At 40.0% G+C, this 9,391-nt stretch overlaps 1 protein-coding gene across 1 annotated transcript in view; it reads left to right on the top strand.

Annotated features, from left to right (window-relative positions):
* The first annotated feature begins 366 nt into the window (after positions 1–366).
* Positions 367–9,391, top strand: part of DSG1 (desmoglein 1) — a 134,277-nt gene continuing 125,252 nt past the window's right edge. The window contains exon 1 of the mRNA XM_001515284.5: positions 367–457. The gene's annotated coding sequence lies outside the window, so the exon portion shown is untranslated. The remainder of the gene's footprint in view (positions 458–9,391) is intronic.

Genomic DNA, 9,391 nt, shown 5'->3' with positions numbered 1-9,391 from the left:
ATGACTTCTAGGGTCATAGCATTGCCTTGCATTTTAGAGTAGAGGCAGGCAAAGGGTCAGTATGCCTCTGTTTGGGTAGTTAACCTCTAGACTCTAAGTTTTTTGTGGGCAGGGAAATGTGTCCCCTAACACTGTTGTATTGTACTCTCACAAGTACAGTGCTCTGCACACAGTTAGTGGTTACTAATTACAACTAATTGATTTATTGTTCTACTCAGTTTTCTACCTGCCTCCAGCTGCTATTTCCCTACTACTGAAATCAGGTGCTCCTGGGATCTAATTACTTGATTTCCCTCTCTATTTGCTGTTTCTCTGTGTTTCACAGGAGGTGAGATATTCAAAGGATCCTCCAGTGATGGAGATGAAGGACTCAGGTCTCTAGCCAACAGGTGATATTGGAATCCATAAGGAATATTCATAAGACCAAAAGGATCTGTGAGCTTGCTCTCTAGCTATGGTAAGTTTTATTTTGGGTTCATTTCTAATGATCTTATATATTCCCATATGTAAAGTTTTGTAGAAAACACATAAGATGACTCAAATAGGAAACTCCATTAACATTTTTTTTCCCCCAAAGAAGATAGTCCTTTCCTCTGGACTTGTGCCAGATCATCAGAAGATTTAGCTGTCGAGAGAATTAGGTTGGCACTTCAGAGCAGGCATGCTGATTCTTAAATTACTTGAATCAACTCCCTGAATTCTACCTCCCACATAGTACTAGTAGTTTGTTCTTTGTTTTGGTGTATAGTTTTGGTGTATATGGAGCAGATTTCTTGGAACCTGATATGATCAGAGTTTTGCTTGCTAGGCAGATATTTCTTAAGATATCTGATGTTCTCTATCAGTCCAACCCTGTTGCACTGGAAAACTACCGAGTCCCTGTTTCTGTTCTTTCTCTGTGTGGGAATCAATAATTTATTACTAATAATCCTATATATGACCAGGCAGTATCAGGCGGTCTGCTATTGTTCCTGTGGAGAGAGGCATGGCTCTGGCAATCAGTAGAGTTGAGTTCTAGCTAGTCCCTCTCCTGCTCCTGGGGTGAAGCTGTGAAAGGTAGACATTTCTGACCAGGAAGTGGACAGGCTCAGCAAGCATTCTGGAAAAAAAAATATCCGGTTAACATGGGTGGTGAAGACCACAGCGGCCACTAAGGCAACCACCTACTGGCATTCTGGAACAATGCTGGCACTAATCTCTGGTGACTTTGGTTGTAAATGGGTTACGCAAGTATAAAACCTGTTCTTCCTCCTTCTTAGACCGTGAGCCCCATGTGGGCCAGGGACTGTGTCCAACCTGATTAACTTGTATCTATGTTATCTACCCCACTACTTACAGCAGTGCTGGACACATAGTAACAAATACCATAGTGCTTAACAAACACCATTAAAAGTCAGGATTAAATTTTAAGTCAAATGTAAGGTACTCCATTTAGTAAGCGAAAGGAAATGACCAAAATATGAAATTCAGGAAGTGTAAGAATCACTGGAAGTGTTTTGAGTTAGACTGTGGATTCTTCCTTTAAAGGGTCATTTAGATCCTTCTCTAACTTGGATTTTTAGGTTCAATCCTAACTGGTGTTTGACTTCTTCATATCCTTTCTAGTCACTGGGTTAGTTTGCATAGCAGAGGGGAAATGAAGCCCTGAAGAATTATCTAATTCTTTTGCTCTGCTTTGACAATCACACAGATAAAGCTATCTTAAAATCCATCTGAAACCTGATTTATTTGGTTGGAGAAACTTGATTGAGAAGCAGCGTGACCTAGTGCATAGAGCAGGGGCCTGGGAGTTAGAAGGATCTGGGTTCTAATTCTGACTCTACCACATGCTTGCTGTGTGACCTCGGGCAAGTCACTTCACTTCTCTGTGCCTCAGTTTCCTCATCTGTAAAATGGGGAGTAAGACTGTGAGCCCTATGTGCGGCAGAGACGGTGTCCAACCAGAGCAGTTTGTATCCACCCCAGTGCTTGGTACAGTTCCTGCCACATAATAAGTGCTTAACAAATAACATAAAAATACTTTTTAGAAAACCCATTCTATGATTTCAGAGGCAGATTGAATCTTTCTCTTGCATTTTCACACCAACATTTAACAGTTCATTTCATTCATTCATTCAATCATATTTTTTCAGCACTTACTGTGTACAGAGCACTATACTAAGCACTTGGGAAAGTACATTACAACAACAGTGACATTCCCTGCCCACAAAGAGCTTACAGTTTAGAGTTGGGGGAGACAGACATCAATACAGATAAAATTACAGTTATGTACATATGTGCTGTGGAGCTGGGAGGGGGGAAGAGCAAAGGGAGCAATTCAGGGTGATGTGGAAGGGAGTGGGAAGTAAGGAAAACTGGAGCATAGTCTAGGAAGGCCTCTTGGAGGAGATGTGCCTTCAATAGGGTTTTGAAGTTGTGGAGAGTAATTGTCTGCCAGAATTGAGGAGGGAGGGTGTTCCAAACCAAAGGCTAAACCATGAGAAAATACCGGCAGTTTTTAATTTAAATATTTTGTTAAAATGAGCAGTATTTAAAATGCTTCTAAATTTCCACTCTATTTCAGCTTTACAGCAAATGCCCTTTTTTTTTTTTACAACATCTTTATGATACCAGTTCTGAGGGTGCAGGGATGTAGGAGTGATGCATGAGAACCCCAGGGAAATGAGGAAACACTTGGAAAAATTCATAATCACTCTCACTAAAAATAGATTGGGGAGCTGGGTGAATCTGCCTTTCACTCTTCTTTTCTATTAACTGCTACTGCTGTGAATGAGGTCGTGGCTCAGTGGAAAGATCACGGCCTGGGGGTAGTCAGAGATCATGGGTTCAAATCCCGGATCCACCGCTTGTCAGCTGTGTGACTTTGGGCAAGTAGCTTAACTTCTCTGTGCCTCAGTTATCTCATCTGTAAAATGGGGATTATGACTGTTAGTCCCATGTGGGACAACCTGATTACCTTGTATCCCCCCCAGAGCTTAGAACAGTGTTTTGCACATAGTAAGTGCTTAACAAATGCCATCATCATTATTATTATTATTATTATTATTAATTGTGGTATTTGTTAAGTGTTTACTATGTGCCAAGCACTGAACTAGCGAAGATACAAGCTAATCAGGTCCCACATGGGGGGGCACAGTCTAAGTAGGAGGGAGAGCAGGTATTGAATCCCCATTTTGCAGATAAGGTAAGAAGTTAAGTGATTTGCCCAAGGCCATACAACAGGCAAGTGGCAGAGCCAGGATTAGACACTCAGGCCCACGCTCTTTCCACTAGGCCACACTGCTTCTTGGGTAATACTAATAATAATAATATTGGTATTTGTTAAGCGCTTACTATGTGCAGAGCACTGTTCTAAGTGCTGGGGTAGATACAGAGTAATCAGGATGTCCCACATGAGGCTCACAGTTAATTTCCATTTTACAGATGAGGTAACTGAGGCTCAGAGAAGTGAAGTGACTTGCCCACAGTCACACAGCTGACAAGTGGCGGAGCCGGAATTCGAACCCATGACCTCTTACTCCCAAGCCCGGGCTCTTTCCACTGAGTCACACTGCTTCTCTAATAATAATGCTGGTGTTTGTTAAGTGCTTACTATGTGCCGAGCACTATTCTAAGCACTACCTCACATCCAGGAGCATTTTTGGTTGTAAGAGTGAAAGGGACTTAACCAGTGGTTTGCTCTTTCACTGTTTGGATTTGCACACTTTATTTACCCTTTCCTCAGCCCCATAGCACTTACGCACATATCCATAATTTAATTTTAGTAATGTCTGTCTCCCCTCTAGACTGTAAGCTCATCGTGGGTAGGGAATGTGTCTATTATCTCTGATATATTGTACTCTGCCAAGGGCTTAGTACACTGCTCTACACCCAGTAAGTGCTCAATAAATACTATTGATTGATCGATTGACTCCAGTTCAGAAGGTACCTGAGAGAAAATGAAAGAAAAGGTAGGGTGAGGTCCACTTTGCTTAAAAATAATAGAGTACAACTCAGTTACTTTGTCCAACTGAACCACAGTGTAACTCCTGAGCATGGGAAATGAGACAACATGGAAAGATGATGAAAAGTTAGTAAGTGGGGTGGCCAATATAATTTAAGGAGGAATATCGCTAGCATTACGAGACTCACAACCCTGATGTTCTTAGCTTCAGGATCATTCATTCATCCATTCATAAATTCGTTCATTCAGTATTTATAATGTACAGAGCACATCACTAAGTGTGTGGTAAAATATAATAGAAGTTAAAGATATGGTCCCTGACCTTGAAGAGGTTGCAATCTAAGGAGGTGTAGGGAAATTATAGTAGTAAACTTCCTTGCATAGGACTTGCATTAGGATAAGTGAACAGCTCAAGTCTGAATTCAAGTCCAGTTACAAATGAACAAGACATTTCAGTTAAACTGGCGACTCAAGGATCATGAAGGCACAATTACTCTGCTTCTTCCCTGAATTTAAGGAGGAGAACACCTTCAAAACCCTCCTTCAGGGTGCCTGATTTCAAAAAACTGTTTCTCAATGAAGAAGATCCTTTTAGAATGTGTTGTAGAGAAAACTCATAGTAAAACTCTTAGAAAACTTGAGAAATAGGTGAATGGTGGTTGAACAATTATTTGGTCTTTTGTCGGTGATTCTTCGGAAATCTTCCAAGTAGCTTGAGAATGTGATTTTCTGGAAAAGAGAGCAGGAATTTTTAAACTGAGGATGTAAGAAGATAAATGCACTTACTGAGAACAATTATCCATCCAGTCAATCAATCGATTGTATTTATTGAGCGCTTACTATGTGCAGAGCGCTGTTTTAAGCACTTGGGAGAATACAAAACAGAAGAGGAGTCTATTTCCAACAATGGCAAAAGGTTTTGTTTTTGTTTTCTACTGGTTTTTATGTGCTTACTGTGCACCAGGCACTGTTCTAAGCACTGGGGTAGATACAAGTTATGGATGCAGTCCATGACCCACATGGGGCTCAGAGTTTTAATCTCTATTTTACAGATAAGGTAACTGAGGCCCAGGGAAGCTTAGTGACTTGCCCAAGGTTACACAGCAGAAAAGTGGGAGAGCTGGAATTGGAACTCAGGACCTTCTGATTCCTGGACCCGTGTTCTATCCACTAGGCCATGCTGCTTGAGGCTTGAGGCATGCAAAGCACTGTACGAAGAGCTTGAGAGAGTACAACATAACAAACAGACACATTCCAGCACACAACGAGCTCAGACATTAATATAAATAAATAAATTACAGATGCATACATAGGTGTTGGGATGGGAGGGAGGATGAATGAAGGAGCAATTAAGAGCAGCGTAAAAGGGCAGGGTTTTTTGGAGGCACTGCACCATCAATAAGATTTAGTGGAAATAGCACAGGCTTGGGAGTCAGAGGACCTGGGTTCTAATCCCACTTCTGCCAAATGTTTGCTGTATGACCTGGTTCAAGTCACTTAACTTTTCTCTGTCTCTGTTTCCTCACCTGTAAAGTGATTCAATACCTGTTCCTCCTCCAACTATAGCGGGAGCCCCATTTGTGTCCAATCCGATTACCTTATATATAATATATATGTATCCTAGCACTTAGAACAGTGTTTTACACATAGTAAGCACTTAATGAATATAATAATGATAATAATAATAGCCTTCGTGACTAAACCCTCCTTTTCACTTCTCCCACTCCCATCTGCATTGCCCTGACTTGATCCCTTCATGCATCCCCCTTCCCAGCCCCACGGCACTTTTGAATAGATCTGTAATTTATTTATATTAATGTCTGTCTCCCCTTCTAGACTGTATGCTTATTGTGGGCAGGGAATGTCTGTTTTTGTTTTATTGTACTCTCCCAAAGTGCTTAGTAAAGAGCTCTGCACAGAGTAAGCACTCAATAAATATGATTGACTGAATAATAATGATAATGATAATTTTCAGGGAAACAATTTCTACATACCAGCCGCTGAGTCAAGAAGTGTTTCCTTCTGTTTGTTTTGAACAGTTATTCTATTGTTATATTTCAGGGGGAGGGGCAGAGTTGGGATGAGATGCCTGTTAGAAGGAGACCTGGTAAAAGTGCCTAGGACCAAAATTCTGCCCTGGTGACCATTCTGAATCACCTTAGTTTGGTGAATGTGAATGAATCCTGTATGAGTGATTTGTAGTGTTATGTATTTAGGTTTGTTTATTCTTCAGTTAACTACCTGTTGACCTTCTTCCAAACTGTGAGCCCTATGTGGAATAGGAATTGTCTCCCAATCCAATTGTATGATGATAATAATTATGGTATTTGTTAAGTGCTTTCTATGTGCCAAGCATTGCTCTAAATTCTGGAGTAGATACAAAGTTATCAGGTTGGACACAGACTCTGTCCCATAAAAGGTTCACTATCTAAATAAGAGGGATAAGGATTTAATCCCCAGTAATTGTATTAACCCCATTGCTAATTAAAGAGTTTGATACATAGTGAGTGCTTAACAATACCACAATTATTAACTAGATAGTCCACTGAATCATGGAGAGAATTTTACATTCAAAATAAATGCAAGTACAAACTTTTCCAGTTCATTTTTCTGCACTTGGATTTATGAGCTTTGGGCATTTGATATTTCAACTCCACAGGACCTATGCACATATCTGCCACTTGTCAGTTGTGTGACTGTGGGCAAGTCACTTCACTTCTCTGTGCCTCAGTTACCTCATCTGTAAAATGGGGATGAAGACTGTGAGCCTCACCTGGGACAACCTGATTACCCTCTATCTACCCAGCACTTAATACAATGCTCTGCACATAGTAAGCGCTTAACAAATGCCAACATTATTATTATATCTATAAATTACATTTTAGAAATTATATTAAAGTCTGTATCCCCCTCTAGACTGCAAACTCCTTGTGGGCAGAGAACGTATCTACCAAGTCTGTTGTATTGTACTCTCCCAAGCTCTTAGTTCACTGCTCTGCACACTGTAAGAGCTCAATAATATCACTGATTGATTGATAATGTTTTATTTTCCCCAGGAAGCAAACTGATGGCTTTTCAAGATAAACTATGACCAGTTTACTTTGCATTTTTGCAGTATCTTAAATGCACACTTGCAAAAGCCAGAAATCACTAGCAAATTCTAACCCCAAAGTGTCACCTGCTTTCAAATGAATTTCGGAGGCCCTAGAAGATGCAGTGAATTTTCAATAATCACTCTTTAAAACAAACTAGTCATAGAACCCATCAGAGCAGTTCTCAGCTCTAAAGCTCAGCTTGCCCATCCTACATATAAAGCTGTCTTTCATGACCAAATATGGTATTGTGGAGAGGGAGAGTATACCTGTGGGTGTGAATGTCATTGAAAGACAATCTCTTTCTTTTTTTCTTTTAAATGGTATCTGTTAAGTACTTTCTATATGCCAGGTACTGTACTAAGCGCTGGGGTAGATACAGGATATCTACTTGTTGGATATAGTCCCACATGGAACTCATAGTCTTAATCCCCATTGTACAGGTGAGGTAAACTGAGGCAGAGAAGTGAGTGACTTGCCCAAGATCACACAGCTGGATAGTGGCAGAGCTAGGATTAGAACCCAGGATGTCTAGCTCCTAGGCCCATCCTCTTTCCATTAGTCCATGTTGCTTCTCATGCAAATCTGTTGCATACTTTGCCCTTAAGAATCTCCTTAATGTCAGGTCCCATGTCTTTTTTTTCTATTATACTCATCCATATTCTTAGTATACTGCTCAGCACACAGTAGATACCTAATAAATATGACTGACTGATTGGTTGATTGATTCATAATAGGATAGGTGCCTTTCCTGGCTTTTTCTTCTTAGGTGAGCATTCCATTCCTAAATAAGGCTGCCATTTTAAGCACATGATTAAAGAAAATCATTACAAAGAATTATAACCACAAATCAGTGTTATTTGTCATCATTGTGATGATGGGATAATTGGTTCCTTGTCCTTTATTCCTTTATCTTGCAGTGATATCACTAAAGAATAAAAATAATTTATTGTTCTTGTATCCAAAACACCAAAATCCTCCTCCCATTTATCATAATCATTTCTTTTTGAAGATTAACTACAGAACCAGCAGAGCAAGCAAAGTTGATCTGTTACTTCATTTTGCAAGATCACACAAACACACACACGCACACACACACACCACCCCCATTCCCCCCACCCAATAGCTAGAGAATATTTTGATTTAGACACAGTCACATATTTGTCCAATCAAAACAGGAGTGAATAGCCACAAATTAACTTCTGAAGGAAACAGGACACTATTCTGTTGTCATAGATTTAAATATTCACTTTTGTATTCTTTAGGGGGTTCTACAGAAATTCCAGTGATCAAAGACAACTTGAGTTCTTTGTTCTATTCTTATGAGCTTTTCCAATTGGACACTCCCTCCATAATCTTTTCTTATAAGCTGTTAACAGTGAATCACCTTTTAGGCACAGATATTTAAGCATTTAGGGTGATTGCTTATGTATGTGTGCTTATTAAATACATTTTTTCCAGTAACTTTGGATGATGTATAAAGTGAAACTCTTGGCAGCTTCACGTGAAGCTGTTTTAAGAGTTTAGGTGTTAAACAAGAACTCAAGTTGATAATTGCATTCTGACTTGCCCAAATCCCGTTGACTGAGGGTGTTCTTTCTCTGCTTTGCTCCTCACAAACTGGTGATTTCAATCGTTCAAGAATATTAATTGAGCTCCTTCTGCGTGCAGATCACTCGGGAGAATACAAGGAAAGTGAAAATATGATCATTGAACTCCAGGACTTCATAAACTCCATAGTCTAATGGAGGTCACAGGCGGACACAAGTTACTTACAAATAGTGGGAGATGGAGCACTGACTGGAGGAATATGGCATCATCATGATCATCAATGGTATTTATTGAGCATTTACTGTGTGCAGAGCACTGTACTAAGCACTTGGGAGACTACAATACAACGGGGTTGGTAGGCAAGTTCCCAGCCCACAATGAGCTTACAGTTTAGAGAGGGAGACAGAGGTTACTATAACTAAATAATTTATAATATAATGTGTTAATATGTATGCAAGTGCTGTGGGGTTGAGGGTAAGATGGTGAGATGGATAAATAAATAAGTGTAAAATAACATGAACATAAATCGATATTTACAGATGTGCTAGTGTCCTTCTGACAGCACAACTCCCCTGGGAGGTCTCCCTGATTTATTTCTAATCACCCCATATTTTATCCCCACATGTGCAACTTCAGAACTGCTGCCCCACCTAAGCACTTTACTAAGAAGGTTAGTCATAAGCTTCAGAAGCACTTATGTACAAATCCTATTACTGAAGCCATAACCAATATAAATATCCCCTTCTCCTTCTTCCTCTTAACTGTAATTTATTTTAGGCCTCTTTCACCAACCAGGCTGAAGTAA

Source organism: Ornithorhynchus anatinus, chromosome 7 (genome assembly GCF_004115215.2).
Source record: "Ornithorhynchus anatinus isolate Pmale09 chromosome 7, mOrnAna1.pri.v4, whole genome shotgun sequence".
In the NCBI taxonomy this organism is placed as follows: Eukaryota; Metazoa; Chordata; class Mammalia; order Monotremata; family Ornithorhynchidae; genus Ornithorhynchus; species Ornithorhynchus anatinus.
The sequence above is the reverse complement of the archived record's forward strand: the minus strand, read 5'-3'. Positions and strand labels throughout refer to the sequence as shown.